Source organism: Pezoporus flaviventris, unplaced genomic scaffold (genome assembly GCF_033815535.1).
Source record: "Pezoporus flaviventris isolate CSIRO_AGI_PZ_B2104156 unplaced genomic scaffold, CSIRO_AGI_Pfla_v1 ptg000100l, whole genome shotgun sequence".
In the NCBI taxonomy this organism is placed as follows: domain Eukaryota; kingdom Metazoa; phylum Chordata; class Aves; order Psittaciformes; family Psittacidae; genus Pezoporus; species Pezoporus flaviventris.
The window spans coordinates 3,090,270-3,110,154 of NW_026892648.1; the positions used below are offsets into that span (position 1 = coordinate 3,090,270).

General features: G+C 49.5%; 1 protein-coding gene across 5 annotated transcripts in view; it reads left to right on the forward strand.

Moving 5' to 3' along the window:
* The window catches only part of CNTFR (ciliary neurotrophic factor receptor), a 205,758-nt gene that overhangs the window by 46,488 nt on the left and 139,385 nt on the right, over positions 1 to 19,885 (forward strand). For 4 of the 5 annotated variants that reach the window (XM_061477151.1, XM_061477149.1, XM_061477150.1 and 1 more), the window contains one exon: positions 5,773 to 5,877. The gene's annotated coding sequence lies outside the window, so the exon portion shown is untranslated. Of the gene's footprint in view, positions 1 to 5,772; positions 5,878 to 19,885 lie in introns of those variants that run through there. The other variant, XM_061477152.1, reaches the window with a different exon arrangement.

The following is a 19,885-nucleotide window of genomic DNA, read 5'->3' on the forward strand; positions in this document are numbered from 1 at the left end:
AGTCACGTCTGGCTGTGCAGAAGGTCTGGGTGCTACAGCTGGTATTGCACATTGAGCCCTACATCTGGCCGGGTAGCCTGGGGCTGAGACACAGGATGCTGCAGACATGGGAAAAAGGTTTGTGTGTGTGCTCTGTTTGTTCTTTTTTGCCTGAGCCTTCCTCTTTGAGCACAGATCTCCCACCTGCATAACCTAACCCAGTGCTCAGCAAGGGAGACTCTCGCTTGGGTACCAGCTTGGAGAAGGGTAGGGCAGTGGGACAAGCCTATGAACACACACTACTCATCCTGCAGCTGAGAGGTTTAGCTTGTGCATCCTGAGTCAGTATCAGGCTGTGTCACTGTCGGGTCCCCTGCCTTGCATTGCATCCCCTGGGAGCTGCCAGGAGCCTGCCTGAGCTGTGCGGTAACATGGGTCTCAGGGATGCAAGCAAGGTCAGATGTCTGCTCAGAAATGAGATTGGTGATGATGCCACCGGTGCTGACAAATGGCCTGTCGTTAATCTCTGACTCATGGCAGCTGAGGGCAGAGGTGGAAGAAACCCATGAGGTCACTTGCAACCTTTCTCTCCAAGGAGCTGCACAGAACTTCCACCCTATACCTTTCTAGATGGGGTGGGTGCCTCTCCCCATCCAAGATTGACGGGGGTCTCTTCTTACCCACCTGGCCTGAGTGCTCGTGGGCAGGTGAAGGTGCATGGCATAACTCCAGTATAGCTCCAGTCAAGCTCCTAAGCATCTGGGAGCCAGCTACATGGTGCAGGGGGAGTGAGCCCCTCTTGGGGATTGGGTTCTGGCATGTGGTGTACCTGTGGATCAGCAGCAGTGCAAGCAGGACAAAAGGTTGAAATAAAGCTTGTGTCATCCGTGTGGTGTAATACCGTTGTGATACACAAGGTGCTGTGCTGCTGGGAAATGCTGCAGGGAGCCGAGGGAGACGGGACCAGGGATGCTCAAACCCTGGCTGTTTTCCCCTTGCCAGAGCATTGTCTGGAGCCAGCTCTGCTGCGTGCTGTGGTCCTCCTTTGCTTTTTTAGTCCCTTTCCATGCTTTTTATAGAAAGGAGTTCTTTCCTCAGTTGCAAAGCACTGCTTGGAGGTTATAGCCAGAATAGCTAGGACCACCTGTGGTACTGGATGCTGGAGGGGATGCTGCAGTCGCTGCCCAGCCATGCTGGCAAGGGGCAGAGCTTCATTTCAGGGCTGCTATTGACTGTATGAGTACAAGTTTGTGTATGTGTGCAGAACAGGTGACTTTCTCATTTGAATTATCTGGGAGGCTTGTTTTGTTCTCTTTCTGGAGGAAAGGGGTCACAAGAATTCCACCTCTGACTCCCTCCAGATGCTTGAGCCCCTCAGGTAGCACTGAAAAGTTGATGGGGAGCAGGAGACAGGGGTACATGTGATGGGGTAAGGGCAGAGGGGAAGGGTGCACTGATGGGGATGAGGCGGCCCTGGTATCGGGAGCATGAGGGCTGCCCCCAGCCCAGCCTGCAAACAGCTGCAGCACAGCCCGAGCTGTTCCTCCAGGATCCTCCCCCTCCGCCTCTGCTGAGCTGCAATTTCATTTTTCACTTTTCTTCCATCCCCTCTTAACTGGAAGAAGTCCTAAATAAAGTTGCTGTCACTTTTATTTATGGGCACAGAGGAAGAGACAGACAAAAAGCCTGTGTGCTCCTGACAGCTACAAAGCAGCCGGCTGTTTTTCTTCGCTCGCGTTGGCGAAGCAATCGATCCAGCCGCAGGCAAGCACCCTCCTCTGGAGTATGGGGCTCCTGTGTCCCCCTGCCCAGGGGGCTTCAAGAGGATGGATGGGAAGGGGTTCTGCATCCTGGATGCTGGCCATAGGGCTGTCAAAGGGCCAGGCTTGTCCGAAAACACCTGTCCTAAAGTTCTGGACCCTGAAAATACAGATGCGTGAACTCGCCTGCTTTAAAAATCCATCACAGGCTTCTTGTCTCCATCTTGATTGGTTCCAGTGAGGTCAACTTTTTTTAATAACTTCTGGACTTCGGCAGGGAAAACTATTTCCTTCAGGAAATAATATAATTAAGGTTGCCTGACACTTCTGATTATAAGCCCCTGTCTTCAGTTGCTTGAAACCACGCCAGCCTTTAACCATTTGGACTGAAACTTCACATGTCTCTGCCTCCGGCTGAATTTTTTTGGAAAATTTTTAGCAAAGAGGGTTTTAAGCTGTTCTCAGAATACAGTTTTGGGGAGAAAAAAGCATTAGTTTATCCACATCTTAAGAAAAAAACCAAAACAAAACAACAAAAAAAAAACAACAAACAAGAAAAATTCTTGCAGTTGTTGTGCTGAAGAATCTCCAGTATCTTTATGCTGTGAGACCAGGCCTGATAGTTATGGCAAAGCTTTTCAGCCAGACATCGGGGATCTGCTTATTGCTGACACCGCGAAAATCCACCTTCCCCCTTCCAAGTTGTGAGCCTCTGAACAAGGCTGCTGTGTGGGTGTATTATATATAGTGTGTGCGAGGAGGTAGTGGACGCGGTGCTCCCACGGCAGGAACTGCACAGCTTTACCATGTGTGAGTGCAGAACGTATGCCCCAGCTCTCACATGGGATGCCTGGCTGATGGGAAATTCTAGACCCCTTCTGTTGGTGCAAGTAAAACTCATCGATCCCTGATCCATGGAGCCCTGGCTTGTGTGGAAGAATGGTTTGTGGAAATGCTATGTGTTTGGCTTAGCCCCATCCCGAGAAGTGGTTCATTTATCCCTTAGTCCTTGCAGTAGCATGCAGATGCATCATGTAGGACATGCGGTTGGCAATGTGTTTTGGGCTTCCTTCGGTGTTTTTGTAGGATCATAGAATGGTTTGAGTTGTAAAGGACCTTAAGATCATCCATTTCCAACCACCTGCCATGGACAGGGATGCCTCACAATAGACCAGGTTGCTTGAAACCCCATCCAATCTGGCCTTGAACACTGCCAGGGATGGAGCATTCATAACTTCCTTGGGCAACCTGTGACAGGGCCTCACTATCCTCACAGTAAAGGACTTCTTCCTTATGCCTAACCTGAACTTCCCCTGTTTAAGTGTGAACCCATTACCCCTTGTCCTATCACTACAGTCCCCAATGAAGAGTCCCTCCCCAGTATCCCTATAGGCCCCCTTCAGATACTGGAAGGCTGCTATGAGGTCTCCACGCAGCTTCTCTTCTCCAGGCTGAACAGCCCCAACTTTCTCAGCCTGTCTTCATGCAGTAGGTGCTCCAGCCCCTGATTATCCTTGTGGCCTCCTCTGGACTTGCTCCAGCAGCTTCATGTCCTTCTTACATTTTGTGGGGACCTGTTTAAATATTTAGTGTTTTTGCATTACAGTAATTGCAGGTTCCTCCTAACTCAGATTGTAAGCTACAGAAATGGCCAAAACAAGAGTATTTCCTGGAGGCAGCCCAACCAGATCCTGTAAAGCAGGTGTCACATTGATGAAGTGTCCTACCTGTAGCATTGCTGGTATATCAAGTCCTGGTGATGTTGGGTGAGCTCAGAAGGGGTACAAGCCCTGCCCCAGGACTTGTCCCTGCTCTATGGCTGATGATTTTTGCTCCTTACATGAGCCTGCCTGATCTGTCATCAAGGCTGTCCCCTGGTTTTGGCTCAGTGGTAGCTATTGGCCTGATCCAGTTCCTTCAGTTGGCTTTGGGTGTGCTGAGCTCCTCCAGAACCCAATTTGACCTCAGCAAATCTATGCTTCAGCTTCCAAAGAAAGCTAAGCTGCTGAACCTGCTCATCCCATGAGGACAGGGCATAGTTGTGTCAGGGGGTGTCAGTCCTTTCCATACAAGCAGGTTCCAGGGACACCTCTCAGCAAAGACATTGGGATTCAGCATTTTGTACCCAGCATCACATGCTGTTACTGTGAGAGCATCCTTCCTGCTTGAGCAAAGGATCTTGTTAAAATCTCCCAAAGGGTGCTTGTTGCTAAGCCCATCTCTCTTGTTACACCCCTACCAAGCCAAGAGCAACATCTCAGGCAGGTCCCTGGCAGGTATTGACAAACAAGCCTCGCTGCCTGCTGTAGCCTGGTCTCATAAAGTCATAGAGTGGTTTGGGTTGGAAAGGACCTTAAGATCATCCTGCCATGGGAAGGGACACCTCACACTAAAGCATATAACCCAAGGCTCTGGCCAGCCTCACCTTGAGCGCTGCCAGGGCTGGAGCATTTACCACTTCTTTGGCCAGCCCATTCCAGTGCCTCACCACCCTCACAGTAAAGAACTTCTTCCTTATATCTAACCCAAGCTTCCCCTGTTGAAGTTTAAACCCATTACCTTTTGTCCTATCACCTCAGTCCTTTACAAAGAGGTTCTTCTTCATGTGCGGGTTTTAAGAAAAACTCACAAAATAAAACACCAACAACACAAAACGTTGCTCTGGCATTGCAGAGCTAAGGGGAGGTTGGTGGGGTGAAGCCCTTTCCCCTCCTTGCCAGTCACTTGTCAGCTCCAGGGTGCATGGCAGAGCAGCTTTTGAGTGATGGGGCATTGCTGGTTCTAGGCTTGGGGCAGCTGGAGTTAAATTTCTCCATAGCTGACACCTGACAAGCATGATGAATTGCGGCACACCGTGGCTGCCGCTGTGACAAACGGTCCACTTCCCTCATTTTAAGCTCTGGGAAAACTTTTTAATTATTTCCCATCGCTTTGCAAATGAGGGTTTCTCCATCAGGCATCAGGCAGAGCTTTGGGGGGGGTGTGGTGTGTGTGTGTGTGTTGTTAATCATCTATTTATTTAGTTATATATTTACTTGTTATTTACTTAGGTTTCATAAGCAAGTGAGGGGTGGATAGGATTGTAATTTGGGTTTCTATAGCATCCTCCTGCTGACTCCCCTGGGCTTTGGATGGGGTCCCAGTAAGGGCTCTGGCAAAGCTCATCAGCTTGGGGTTGGGTGCTAATTAAAGCATGTGGTGCTCCAGGCTTGGAGTCGCTGTTGCCCTTGGGAAAGTGTCTCTGCAGGAGCGACTCCCAGACATTCCTCTTGCCAGTGGATTTGGCTCTTATTTTTCATTTTTAATAATGCAGAACCATAAGACTTTACTTTTTTTTTTCTCCTCAAAGCATTTAAAAAGGAGGTGGGGGGAGGAACAACACAAGCTCAGCCACAATAGCTAGATAATGAGAGCGGATCTTGACTGATAATTTGTTTGTCTAACACAAAAAGCGTATTTGCTGCTATAACTGAAGGCACTGCTGGTTACAGTAATGCCTCAGACGCATAGCACAGAAAAGTCTCTCTCCTGCTTCCAGTCCTCCGTGTCTGTGCTGCAAAGCCGTACGTGCATACTTTCCCCTTCACACTCCCAGGTTCAATCGGATTGGCCTCTCCCTGCACGGTTTAACACGTGTGTGAGGCTTTCCAGGATTAGGGCTTAGGCAGTGCAAGACCTTGTGGACAAATGCCTTGGTGCGGGGCTGACATTTTAGTGCTGTTTTGTCTGGGGAGGGTTGCTGTCTGTCTTGAAAGAAGATCAGAGATGCCCCAAGCTGCGGTTGTTTTTTTGTCCCTCTCTCCTTTCATGTCTATAAATCGAAATTAAGCAAATGCGTGTTTATGGGGTTGGATTGTGATGCTCCTGTGGAAGGACTCTTCATCTAAACTAGCTTCATGTTCACACTTCGTTACCCCCAGCTCTCAAGGCTGGAAAACAGATGCTTCTCTCCCTTTGGTTGTTCTCTAAACTTGGAGAGACGGCAGAGCTCCACCTGGTAACCTGACTGTGTGTCTCTTCTCTTCTGTTGAAGAAACCCCCAGATCTGAGTGGTGGAGGTTGGTCAAGCAGCCAGAAGAGTCTGACACACGCTGGTGAGAAGCTGGGGACTCCCCAAGGACTTTGGACTAGTGGAAAGGTAAGAGGTTAAAACACTTGCTCCCCCAGTTTGTCCTGCTTGTGTGCTCTGGGCCAGTTGGTGTCGGGCCATGTGTCTTTTGGTGTGTACTAAAGCATGGGAAAGGGTTGATCCTATCTCTGGTGTGTGAGCAGCTCCACGGCTGCTGTGCAAAGAGGGCAGATTCTGACAGTGTTTATTTAGGTTGTAGAGGGCCAGGTTTGGATGAACATCATGGAAAATGCACTTCTCCATAGGGAACCCTCCCACATGAAATCCCTCGGGACAGCTCAGGGATGAGTGATCTAACTGTGGTAGCAGAGCTCCTGTGGTAGCTGAGCTACTCTGGAGCAGGTAAGTGTTACCCAACCCTGCTTTGTGACCTCACCTCTCACAGACAAGCACAACTTCAAGCTCTCAGGTCTGTGAGATGTTGTTTCTGCTTCGGAGGGCTGCAGCATCACAGGTGTGATGAACTTCCCTGGGCTCTGAAAAGGGCTGCATCCCCTTAGGAGACCATGACCATCACCAGCCATGGTCAAGGGGGTGCCCCAACTCTGTTGCAAATGTACTTCGTGTGGGGCTGTGATAACACAGTGTTGCTTGAGAAGAGATTTGGGGTCATCTCCAAGCCATGGGGACCCTGCTGCATTAGGAAAGGGACCTATGGAGGGGGCTGCCCCACTTGGGGACACAGACCCTGCAGAAGCTGGTGCTGTGCTTGAGAAATGAAAATGATGAATTAAAATTTAACAAGTCTCTAAATGCCAGGCAAGGACATCTGAAGTGTGAATTGTCACCATTTGACTAGCGCAGCCTCCCACTTAGCTAAAGCTGCATGGATTTAATTATGTTGATCTTGGAAAAGCAATAGCTTACACCAAAGAGGACAAACTGTTGGCCAAAACAGCATGAAGTGCCATGAATTTTCCCTGCGCAGCTCCCCTGCTCTCTCCCCTTGCATCATACTTCATAGGGGTGTTTCACAGTCCCTCTCACTCTGTAATCAGCAGAGTCCTGTATCCTCTGAGCCACAGGCAAGGACAGAACTGCTCCCTATGTGCAAGGCTCTGGATTAAAAAGCTCAAGGTTAAGTGACTGCTGGGGTGGGCAGCACCTGAAGGAGCCACAGTGGGGAGTGGGCCAGGGATGCTCTGCAGTAACAAAACCTTGCCCTCAGCACTGCCTGGTGGTGTCATCCACGGAGTGGTGTAGAATAAGACCTCTTCCCTCCCATCCTTGGTGTGGACTGGCCCACTCATGGGACTCCTTGCATCTCTGCAAATAGAGCAGTATATCGCTAATAATACCAATTACTGTTACATGCTGCTACAAGGTACACAGGCAGTAATGGGATCCAGGGGGGATGAAATGAAAGCGATATAATGCGGTGAGATAAATTAGCACTGTAAAATTAGCCATGGGTCTAGTCAGGGATCTGACAAATGTGTCGCAGCTTCAGTACAAGCTCTGAGCGCTGCTGAATTGGATTTAGTGGCCCAGAGCAAAGCAGATGGGAGCAAGGGAAAAAAGAGTTTGAGGGGTCTCCGTACACACATGCTAATGGTTAACTGTTTGTTTCTTCCTCGGCTTTGCTGAATGATACGTCCCCTGGTGCCTGCTCGTACACAGCAGAGGAGGAATAAAAACCTGGCCCCATTGATGTGCTGTTGGAGTAGCTTGAGCCTGGCAGAGACATGGGAAGGGCATTGGAGAAGCAGCAGGAGGCTGGTTCCGCTCCCAGCCTTGGTGCCTCAGCTGCTGGCCCCTGCCCTTCGTCATCCCTGTGGGCTTCCCCACCTGGATTTGCTCCCCAGGGATCATCAGTGGGTTCAAGTGGGATGTGTGGCAGGCATTTGTGCATGTTTTAGCCTTGTAGGGAGGACAGAAAGCTGTTTTCTGCTCCTGTTTTTCAGCCTGGCCTGTTTTCCCATGCCTGGCCGGTCACTGGGGCAGAAGGATGGCTGGAGCCAGGCATCCTGCATCATGCCTGTTCACCAAGGGTGTGCAGTCATCCCTTTCAAGCCCAGATACACACATTATCCTTCCCCCTTTGATGCAGAGGGTGGAAGCCAGGAGATGCTTTTTGTGCCTCGGGGAGGCTGGGAAATGGATGTGGCCAGCTGCAGTGGGATCTTCTTCCTGGTGGCTCATTAGGACAGGCTCCACTGGAGGGATGCAAACAGTCCTGCTGTGAGCGATGGATGGCCAGAGAGAGCTGCTTGCAGATTGGTAAATGCAGGCTAATTGCATGTTTAGTGGCTGACACATTATACAGGGTCTAGGGAGGGGTAGGCATGATTTAGGTCTGGTTTGATAAGGCACGTCATGTGGCTCACTTAATAGCAATAATAAAAGGAGGAGAAAAATTCTGCATTTGCTTTGTAGCACTCTGTGGTAGAGCAGTGTGGGGCAGAGGGCTTATAAGGGGGTCTGAGGTGCATGGTGGGTACATGGCAGAAGTGTCTGTGGGAGGAGACCGGCTTGTTACATCCGTGGGGACAGCATTGCAGAGGGAAGGCTGCTGTCTTGGGCAGTTCTGCAGCAGCACCAGGCTGAGAAACAAATCCCAAGGGATTGTGTCGGCACTTCCTGGAGCATCCCAAGAGTGAACTTGTGGGCTGAGCCCACATGGATGGAGACTTGAGGAGATGAGTTCCAGTCTATTGCCAGCAGTCGCTGCTACAAGCAAGGCAGGAGGTGCAGTGGTGACTCTTTTAGGGTATCTCAGACCACAGTCACCCCCAGGACCAGCAGGGTGATGAACTGCAGCAGTGGAGGGAGCCCCTTCTTCAACTTTGCTGCTGGAGAAGTAGTGATGTGGGACCGCAGCAGGACAATGAACCTGCAGTTGGAGTGCTGGTAGCAGCACAAATAGAAATACAACTTCTGTTCTTGTGCAGCAATGATATATCTTGTTTCTATTGACTTTCTTAAACCTCTAAAATACATTGTAGATTGATCTACAAATCTGCAAAAAGCACCTGTGTTTTGGGGTTTTTTGTTGTTTTTTTTTCGAAGTCTAAAGCAATTTTCTGCCTGCTCCTTGTGGTTGGCTCTGAACAGACACATGTTCTCTTGTCCTCTTGGAGGCTGGCATGCTGCCACAGTGGTAGGAAGTTTAGTAATACTTGAGCTGGATCGATTCAAGCCCATTATCTGTGCTGCTTGGGACTCGGCAGAGAAGGGAAAAAAAACCCTACTCTCTGCTAACGCATCAAAGCCCTGTGATAAGGATACACGGTTGAGCTCTATTTATAGATGGACAGATGTCTTGCCAAAGCTCTGCTGCTGTCACTTGGTTATGCAGTTCTTGCGTGTTTAGCAGTGTTCAGGTCTGACGGAATCCGTTCTACCTTCTGGCTTAGATGTGTCCCCTCCAGGCACAGCCCACAATATTACTGCTTCTCAGGGGCCTTTGTCCTTCCTCCAAGTAGGGACCTGCTTCTTAGATGGGAAGAACTAAATGCCTGAGAGGTCTTAGGTGCTCATGGAGTAGGCGATTGGGTTAAGGTCTGACTGGGGATGTCCCATCTTGCTCTTGGATCTTCATAGACCTTGGAGCTCCAGCGCAGGACTGCCACCAATGCTACATCAGATCAGTGTGATTGCCTAGTTGAGTGTTCACAGCTTAAGCATGGACATCCCCCATTTCCTGTAGTGCCTGGTCCTCAGCATTGCCACCCTTCCAGCAAAGATGTTTTTCCTACTTCTCACCCTAAACCTCCCAAGCAGCAATGTGTGGCTACTGCCATGTTGCATTTCATGAGTTTTCCTCCTTCACCAAATACTATCAAGGACATTTAAGTCAGTACCAGCCATGAAAACTGCATGATTAGAGATTTTCCCCAGGCCAAGTTAGCACAGGTCTTGCAGTGTATGTGCACACGCATCTTCATGAGTGCCTGGGTTTTGGTGGGATAGTGAAAAGGGTGGGCTTGCCAAGTCCAGATTTAGTTCCTGGCATTATGGATACCCATGCTGATACGGTAGAGTTGTTCTTCCTTTCCTTCCATACACTGCTCTGTCACAATAGTCATGAAAATGGGAATGGAGAAAGGCAAAGGCTTCATTCTGCCACGCTTCGGGGATTTTTGTTGAAGGTGCTGTGCTGGTGTCCCCTCAGTTATAATCTTAGGAAGCAGTGGTCTGATGGGACTCTGCAGCCACATTTTTTTTTTGCAACAGACTTGCAAAAACATCCAGTTTGGACTTGAGAGCTCAAAAGTCCTCTGCACCAAGCAAGAGACTGAGCATTCACATGGCTGCTCAGGGCTTTATCCAGCCTGCTCCTCAAAGCCCCCGGGAATGAAGTGAGGATATGGTGTTTGGGCCACTGTTCCGGTGCTGGCAGGCTCTCAAGGGGATAAAAGTTTCTTCTTGCATCCAGTGAGATGGATTCAGCTACTGCCCACTGCCACTCATCCTCTTGCTGTGAAGAGCCTGCCTCAGTCTTCTCAAGAACTTTCCATTCCATCTCAGCGTCCCACGCTCAATTTCTTCCAGTTAGGCAACACGTGTCTTTTCTTTGGTCTCTGAAAGCAATGTCTTGATGTGATCCAAGTGCTGTGTGAGCTGCTGGCCGTGTCACTGCTCCCATAGATCAGCATCCTGTTGGCTCGCTTTGCTGGCAGGGCAGGCAGCTGGCCCCTGCCTGGACCCACACTGGCATGGGATGGATAGCCCAAGCCCAGCAGCACCACACCATGAAAATGGTCTGGATATATCATAATAAATGTGGGGTTTTTTTTGTTTTTTTTTGGTTTTTTTTTTTGAGGCTCCAGTGGACTGGGGGATTGGAACGGGATATCTTAAGCTCCTTTCCAACCCAAACCATTGTATGATTCTATTGTTCTATCATTCTATCTATCATTCTAAGGGTGTGGTTGCAGGAGGGAAGGAGTCATCCCTTGGCATGTTTGTGGACCAAGATGTGACTTTTGTTTCTTAACATGTCCCCTTGGTCAGGTGCAGGGCAGTTGCATGATGGTTTAGGGCTATGTGCCATCCCCAAGACTGGGAGAAAGGAGATTTCTTCTCCCCAGGGTATTGGTAATGTATTCGCCTGCACAGCTCCTGCAGAGTGCTCCAAGTATCTCTTGCTCTCCGTTTGGTTTTAGTTTGTCTCCAGGGTGCTGCTTAGCTTCACTCATATGTTCCTCTGACGGGTGGGCAAGACAGGAAGCAAATACCTTTGTTACAAAACCACATATGGGCTTTCAGCGGGTGATGACACTTCCCCAAGCTATCTGTCTAGTGAATGCACTTCCCCAGCCTGTTTATATTCACAGGAGTGTTACTTAGCTGCTCAGGTGGGCCATAGATGTCAAGAAAAATGTCAGTGTCAGGAGCAAACTTTAATGCAAGGCATCCTGCTGTTCTGTGTGATGGGTGATGAATGAAACCCCAATGTGACAAGGGCTGTGGATGTGAGAGAGGGACTGTCTGCTGGGTCTGGTATGGGAGCTGTGGCTCGTGAAAGAGGCAGCAGTAGTGCTGGAGGTGACATTTTACAGCTAGCCCAGGATTCTGAGCTGCAGTGTGATGGAGTAAATGAGGGCTCTGATGGAGACAAGAAGTGTTTTCCAATTAAAAGAAATAACCATCAGCAGGAGCAATTGTTCCCCCTCCAAAACCATTTCAGTTGGTGTTGTGGCTGCTGTGGGTCTCACAGCTCCTAGAAGACCATGGTGGTGGATACGTACATGATGCTCTGTGCAGCAGAGATGGGGATTGCAGGACTACAATTGTGGGGGGCATTAATATGGGGTGAGAGCTGCCACACTGAGTCCTGGCTCTGAGCTGGAGGTGGGCATATGGGTGCATAAAGCAGGTATCCTGCTACATGAGATAGAGAGGGGAAAAGTGCAGACCTGCCTTCTTGTGCTCCCCCTTCATGCGTAAGGGAAGCGGGTGCTGGTGGTGATCCAGCAGAGGAGCTGTTCAGCTGTGACGAAGATGGGCAGGATCCCGTATTCAGGAAGAGGGGTGAAGAGCACAGCTGCACACACCTGGATTCCTTCTGTGGCCATGGTGCTCCCAGGATCACATTTCTTTAGAGCTGTTCAGAGGGGAGGGAGACTGCAGCACTGATACCATCCCTTAGCACTGTCTATTGTCTTATTTTTCCCTTTAGGATTACTCTTTTTAAGCTCTGGATAGCTCTAAGAAACCTCCACTGAGGCCCCATGTCTCCAGGGCAACTTAAAGCACACACCAGCCCATCAGCATTTGCCACATCCCCTAACGAGGACGGCTCAGTGCTGCCCTTCAGTAGGATCACATATTACCGGCTCTTTTTTTCCTTCCTCTTGCCCTAAACTGTTGCACTTTACATCGAAAAGGAGGGGCATGCACGTGGGGGCCAGCACAATTTATGGATCAGAGATTTATACGCTGCTGCGATGCTGTATTTTTTCCCCACAGTGACACTTTATTGCCACAAATTACCAAACAGGGAAGGTTACGAGAGTGACAGCAGGCAGGGCTGTAAAGGACAGGAACAAACGGCAGCAGGAAAAGTACCCAGAGGAGAGGGGGAGGTTGGGCATCATGCAGGAGTAAAACAAGGCAGGAGGCGGGACGAGCATCAGAGTCAGCTTGCCTTGCAATGAGACATGTGAGTGAAGCCTGGGAATCAGTGTGCCTTCTCCGGTGCATGGGCATGGTTGGAGTTTGGATGCTTTAAATCCCTGATTTTTTTTTTTTCTCCCCACACAAAGTTGTAATGTGCTTCCTCAGGCCACTTTTTCCTAGGGGAATTGCAGGATTTTAGTTGCTGAAGGCTTTTCCCTGTACGCTGGGTAATACCAGCAGGAAAAAGCATCCTTGGGAAGTGAGATTTTATCTTCCTTCTGAACATCCTCCATCCCTAGTAGTGTTCAGCCCATGGTAGGTGTGCTTGGGGTGGTGGTGATATCCCTGTGCTAGCCCCTGCACCAGCTATCAGTAAAACCCTGAAGTGACCATACGGAGTAGACAGATCCAGCTTCCCGGAGGTGGGAAGCAGCAGATTCTTATCTTGGCTGGCTGAGGTCTTGTTGACATCAGAACCATGGCACCAGCAGTACTGGAGTCGGGATTGCTGTGGGCAAATCACAGGAGCACTGTGGTTCCCATGAGAAAGTTATTTACAGTCTTGTTTTCTCACTTAGTTTTTAGTGCTCTTCCCGTGTGCTGTAGGGAGAGTTGGGTCTTCCAGCTCTGTCAGGCTTGGATCTGGAGGCTGAAGGCTAGTGGCATCAATTTTTCTGCCTTATTGGTAGAGGGAGGGATGGGCAGCATTCAGAGGATTATTAAGAAGCTTTCTGCCTCGCAAATGGTTGCTGAATTTCCTTACTTCATGGCTGCAGGGGGAGGAAAGGTCCCAGGCTTGCCCTTTGGGACAGGACGGTCACTTATGTCCATCTCTGTTAGTATATTCAATGTATGTGACGGTGCGTGGGGCACAAGCAGCAGCCCTTGGGCACTATGTTATCTACCTTGCCACCGAGTGTCTGCAGCAGCACTGCTGCGACGTGCTTCAGCTTTGGTTGAGTGACTCCGTCTGCGCCCACTCACCCAAGTTAGATCAGCTTAACTTCAAACGAATGTGGAAACTGAAAGGCTTGAGCGTGGTGGAGGTATTAAGGCTGCCTTTGAGCTGGAGATGCTACTCAAAGCTGCCGGGGAGCTGTCACTCTATTGTTCTTGCAACAAAACGCAACCAGAGGCGCTGAGAGATGCGGAGGCTCTGGAGCCATAGGCAAAATTGCTTTTAACAATCAGAAATGTGCTACAGTCATGGGGCTCACTACGTGAACCTCCTCCATCCTCGCTGGCAGCAAGACAGAGGGGATTCAGGTCACCTCTGCACCACAATGGACCACCACACACGGCAATTTGACTTATCTATTCTTACACTTGTAAAAGATAACTTCCCTGATTCCCCATAAGCCAGATATTTAATCTTCCTTGAGGGAAGCAATGTCTAAAGCATGCAGGACATCACAAACATTAGTAAGCGATCAATAGGCTAAATCCTGAGGTATCTTACCTAGACTTTGCTGGAGTAAAGGTTGACAAAGTGCTGAGTAGTTACTCAAGACTTCAGCACCGTACTGAGGGCAGGAAAAGTGATTGACTGATTTACTGATGATGCATTTCTCTATGAATCTAGTCTGCCTGTTAGTCACAAACGCTCATTTGACCATAAATTGTGGGCTGCAGAGAGCTCTTCCTACAGCACTGCTGCGCAAAAAGAATTCAGAGGAATGGCTTCTTCGGTGAAAAAATAGTTTTGGTTCAACTGCAATAGCTTGCGTTTCTGTGTTGTGCTTGGCAAACAGCCTCAGCAGAAGAAAGTGAAAGCCCACTTGTGAAAAGGATCAAGCCCTGGGTTTTGACGCAATGTTTAGATCTCCTTTCAAACTGGTTTTAGGTTTTCTTCCTGAACCAGAAAGCCAGCCGAGCTTCAGAAGATCCCTCTGAAACCTTTTATCCTCGCCCTCTGTGCCTGGCTTCTGCAGTGGAGCAGCAACATAGAACACATGGCTCTTCTTAAACCTGGCACTGCAAACCTGTACTTCATTTACTTTTAGCTCACCCAGCTGTGTGAAGGCTCAGGTGCTGGCCTGAGCTGGGATGTGTAAGGCTGTGGAGGGACAGCACTCGCACCCCTGGGTTTGCTCCCACACTGTGGGAGTTTATCCTGCCTTGCTGGACTCTTGGGAAGCTTGTGGGAGACAGCAGCCAACACCACCTCATCCCCCATGCAAGCTTAGGCAACGCATTAGCTGCTTCTGCAGCAAAGTAAGAGTGAGAGCCCTTTGGAGGTGCCATATGGAGTAACAATCATCCCAAAGCATCAGCAGCTGGGACATTGCTTGTTTGGCCCCTGTTCTCGAATCATCATCCCATTTCTGATCCCTTAACCGAGTAGTTTCATGTTATTTCAGGAATAAAATGATGCTAATATGTCACCTCTAAGGCTGTTCCCCCACCCCCAGTGTTAATTCTTCTTTGTTTTGAGCCTGGCAGCTTCTGTATATCCCTGCTGCAGCTTCCAGAGCCTGTGCTCACTGCTGCAGCATGTGGATGCGCCCACAGTGGGTGCCATAGGAAGCTGCTCAGACAAATTTGTGCATGTGTATATGCCTCTCGAAGTATTTCCCGTTAATTAATGGACACTGGAGCCTGTCGTCTGTAACGAGCACTCGCTGGCGGGTGATGAATTGCTTGTATGACAAGATGGCAATGAAAGCTGGGCGAGCTGTGGCTGTCGGCGCTGGGTTTGGGAGCGAGGGGTGAATGTCAGTCAATATCTGGGTGGGAAGAGGGATGGTGAAAAGCCCAGTAGTTGATCACAAGATCCCTGAGGTATCCCTCCTGCTTGAGCTGGAGAAGCCCTTGCTATGAGGTCCAGCAAAAGGGCAGTGATGCTGCATCAGATGCCATGATTAGCTGGCAAACCCCAGCCCCATTGCTGCTTTTTGATGTGAAGGGACGATGAGGAAGGGGCTTGAACCATGGTAGCCACCCCTGCTCCAAAGAGGTGCTACCTGGGCCTTGGATGGACACACTAAGAAAAACCCCCCTCGACCCACACTGAGGTTTTTCTGTCTCCTACACCCCAGAGAAGGCTCTGGGATCTGTGCTCCAGCAGTGCATGCTTCCAGCAAGCCCTGCTTGGCAGTGTCCTGCAGGAGTGCCAGCACCATACATCCCTGGCATGCCTGCTGGGACCCCTTGACCAGTGGTGGCTTGAAGCTTGGCTGAGTACCTCCATGCAAGACCAATACCTTTGGTGGCTTTGCTGGGCAGCATTCACAGAAGTATATGTGTTCATACCACTACTACCTGGGTCTCAAACCAGCAGCGAGTGGCGGTTGAGGTGTTGTGTTGCAGAGTGATACGAGGGTAATCCTTATGGGTGTGCTGGAGTGAAGGGCTGAATGTGATGGGTCTGAGTTGATAGTGTTCACAGCCTATTCAGTCATATCCTTCACTGAGCCCAAAGACTTAACCCCACACAGTTTTGCCTACTCTGTGGCAACAACACTGGCACCAAAATCAAGAGCCTCCAGGAGAGCAGACACAGACTAAGTGATTCTTGCTGCGTCCCCAGTGGGACTAATCCCAGTTGCATCCTCTGGAGCACAGCATGCAAGTTGTAGATCCATCACCGTTTTGACTGGTACTCTGAAGCTGAGGTTCAGTCATCTGTTGTGCTCATTAGGACTCCAGCAGCCAGAGCAGGCATCCTGCTTGGAAGGAGAGTATGGGTGCTGGGCACCCTGCGGGATGCCTTCTGCTCTGGGACCTGTCACAAAACATGGGGAGCAGTCTGCATTTACTGGGAAACTGAATTATCTGCTTCCCCGAGTGGGGAAAATAATAATAATAAAAAAAGTCCCTTCCACTAGGTCACGAGCCATTACCTCGAGGGGCCCTTCATCAGCTGATGAATTCTACTTAATAAAATAAATACTGAGAGAAAATGTAATTGGATTTCATTTATTACCCAGTTCCGCCTAGCAGCCCCAGATTATACAAAAGCAATTAGAGAAAGCTCTCCATTAATAGCTATCTTCAAGCCGCCCAATGGGCTCATTCCATCAAACCTTCTGGCTCATGTAATTTCCTTTCTTGGAGCTTGCTCCTGGCTAGGGGAGGATGTGGGGTGCACAGCGCCATTGCCAGCAGCCTGTAAACAAAAGCAGCCCTGTCTAATGCTTGTGCAGGCATCATCTTCCCAAGCACATGGTTCTGCCAATGGGTCTCCTGGTTTGGGGCGAGAAGCCAGAGCACCTGGGCAGTTTGGCTGAGGACTAGAGTTTGGTTGTGTCTTCCCTAGGCTGGGAGCATCCTTCCTCTGCTTTACATTGCCACATGGTACATCTCTCTGTGCTGTTCATCAGTGGGTATGCAAGTCCAAAGTGGCTAGTGGGTGTAATGCTGTCCACCTCAGGATGCGATGGTTCTCTGGTGCTGATCTTTCCCCCAATGCCAACAGGTTGCATAGCAGCTTCTGTCTCTGCCAGCTTGGAGGGACACAGCAGAATACTTCTGCTTCCTTGATCTTTTAATGGCAGCTCAGGGAGGGCCTGGGACAGCTTGCTAAGATTGGGCAGAGGAATGTGCATCTCATAGCATCTCTGAAAGCCAACACAGGGAAGGGTGTTTGAGGCATGTCACAGGGCAAGGACAGATGTCTGGCACTTGTGTTGTGACTGAGGACAATGTGCAGGTCAATCTTTAGCAAAGGCTTAGCCAGGTATCTACCCTTAATCCCTGTTTAATGTGGTAGAAGAGGAAAGGCAATTATGGTGGAGATGGCGTTTGTGGAAGGAGACACTGCTTGATCCTGGTGCATGATCAGTGAGGAGAGGTCCAGCCAGCTGGGTGGTAGTAAGCAGGTATGTGCAGTGTGTGTGTAGAGCAGTGAGAAAGTGCCCCACTCTTACAGCCTACGCATTTGCCTGCTTTTGGGCCTCTCTTGTCTTCCACGTCTTTGATTTACCCTGCTGCAAACGTTCTTTCTCCTTCGCTGCCTCTTGCTGTCACCTTTCCTGGCTCACTTTTCATCCTCTTCCTTTCATGCCTCTCTTGGCCTCATAATCCCAAGCACAGGATGCAGATGAGGGGAACAGCACCACTGGGAAGGAGATGATGTTTAGATGCAGACAAGAAGCACCATAAGGTGTAATACAATTGGAAAGGTGCAGGCAGATGGAGAGGGGTGGCTCTTTATCATCATTACAAGGTTCATATCTGTGGTCTTGCTTCTGTGCTGCTTGCCAGCAAGGAAGGGGTGGCAGCAAGTGGAGGTGTGCAGGGAGAGTTTTATTTGTAGGCAGTGTTTGGTCCTACTGGTTGGTGAAGCAGAGAAGAGCAAAAGGGGATTTATTAGGGCAAGCAAGTGTAGGAGCAGGAGAATAAGGGAGGGTGATGTGATGGAAAACCCAAAAGGGACACAGGGATTCTCTCCTTGATGGACCGCTGGGAAATGCCTTTGAAATGCACACTGCCTGTTCACCCTGAGTGCTCTGGAGAAGGAAGTGAAGGAGGGTGGTTCAGAAAGCAAGAGAGTATGTGGTTGATGCTGATGTAACTGCAGAGGCATGGTATTTGGAAGGAAAGGTAGAGCACAAGAAGGTGAGAAGAGGGCTGAGATGTGGAAGAAGATGGTGATCCTTCTAGCATGGGTGAATGATGGGTGAATGCAGTGAACAAGGCAGAAAGATCAAACATGGGCTGTTGGCATGGGGCGGCATCGGTGTTCCGTCCTCCCCAAAGCAGCTGTTTGTCTTTGGCCTGGCAGAGAGGAGGGCTGGGCTCAGGTATGAGAAGACAGGACAAGATCTGGAAGAAGTAAGCTCATCCTCTGAAGAAGAGAGAAGATCTTAGAATTTTTCCCGAGCCAGCCAGATGCAGTGACCACATGAAACCTTCTTTTTTCATACCATTGTTTATTTTTCACAGGGGGCTTTTATTTATACCCCCTTAACACCCGTAGTGTTAAAGCAGCCTTATTAGGATGCTGCCCTTCACCAAGGAACTCTGCTCTTGAAAAAGAGCATTAAAGATTCAACAAATAGCTGAGAATTGGGATTGATCCTAACCTCCCATAAATGGGAGTACCTTCCCCCATTAATCAGCCTTGGTTTTCACTTACAGGATGATGGCCTCAGTGCTACACTTCTTCGGGACTAAAAGCACGTTAAATATTTATCACAGCTGAGTATTCACTTCCCCCTCTATTGCCAGCTAAGATCCACTGCTTAAGCCTGCGTCGACTTGACAGGTTGCGTAGTGAGGTGGCGTGCCATTAGGAAACCTCTTGTGCCAATGTGCTCCACTCATTTGCTGCGCTAAGCACAGAGAGATGGTGGCATCTCTCATCTTGAAACATGGTCAGCATGGGACTGTATTATAAAGTCTCTCTGCTAGCATTTGCACTGGTAAATTAAACATGCTTGGGTCTGCTCTCTAGCAGAAGCTGGAGCATCCACACTCCCCCATGTCTCCTTCAAACCCTCCAAAATAGGATTATTGGATCCAAACTGCTTTGTGGGAGCAGTCCCAGCCTGTGATGAGTCTTTCCCCCATGCCAGGGACTGCGTTAGCAGTTCAATGTGCAGATGTTTGCGATGCCTGGAAATATTTTGAGCTCAGGTCTGTGCGCATGGCTCCTGTGTTGTCCTCCTGTGCTGAAAGGATGCCGGCAGTGCTCTGAGTTTCCCTGGCATGCTGAGAGAGATCTGCTATTGCCTTGTGAGCTCTGAAATGACGGCAGGGTGTTTAGTAGTCCAGTTGGTCTAAACATATGCAAGTACGTCCTTGTTAATTGTGCCAGGTGTGCCGTAGTATTTCGGAGAGCAGCTATTTTAGGAGCATCTCTGGAAGCTGCCTTTCCTTTTAGCTCTCCTATCTTGCACCAACATTTCCCAAAAGGTGGCTCAGACTTTCAGAGCTGCTGATAAACCCCAGAGGTTGGAAAAGGTGTGGTCTGCTCCACTCCAGTGCCCCGAGGTGCTGCTGCAAGCAAGCCCGGAGTCCTCCTGAGCCACGATGCTCCAGTCCCATTTAGCTACTAAGGTAAAGCTCCCTGTGATGCTGGAGGGAGTTTTGCTTCTGCAGCAGGCTCAGGGCAGACTCCATTTGGCCAACTCCAGCAGCTGAGATTGAGCTGTTGTTGCTGGGTTAGTGCTCATTTCTTTTAATATATTTAACTTTTTGGCATCATGGTGATGCATCTCCCTGTCTTTGCACACGCACACACACACACACACACACACACACACACCCCAGTTTGAGTTACTGATGTGCTCAGCCTCGTTACAGCCGTTTACACGTACAAGCGCACAATGTGTTTCATTATCCTTGTATCAAACTTGTTTTGCTGCTGTCACGCACCAGAAAAGTTAAACACGTCTGATCAAAGGCATGTAAACACAGCTTCAAAACAAATGCCCTCGAGTCCTGCCAAAAGCACAGAGCTGTCTCTGAGCAAACCACGTCTCGTATTCCCCTGCCTGCGCCTCCCGCT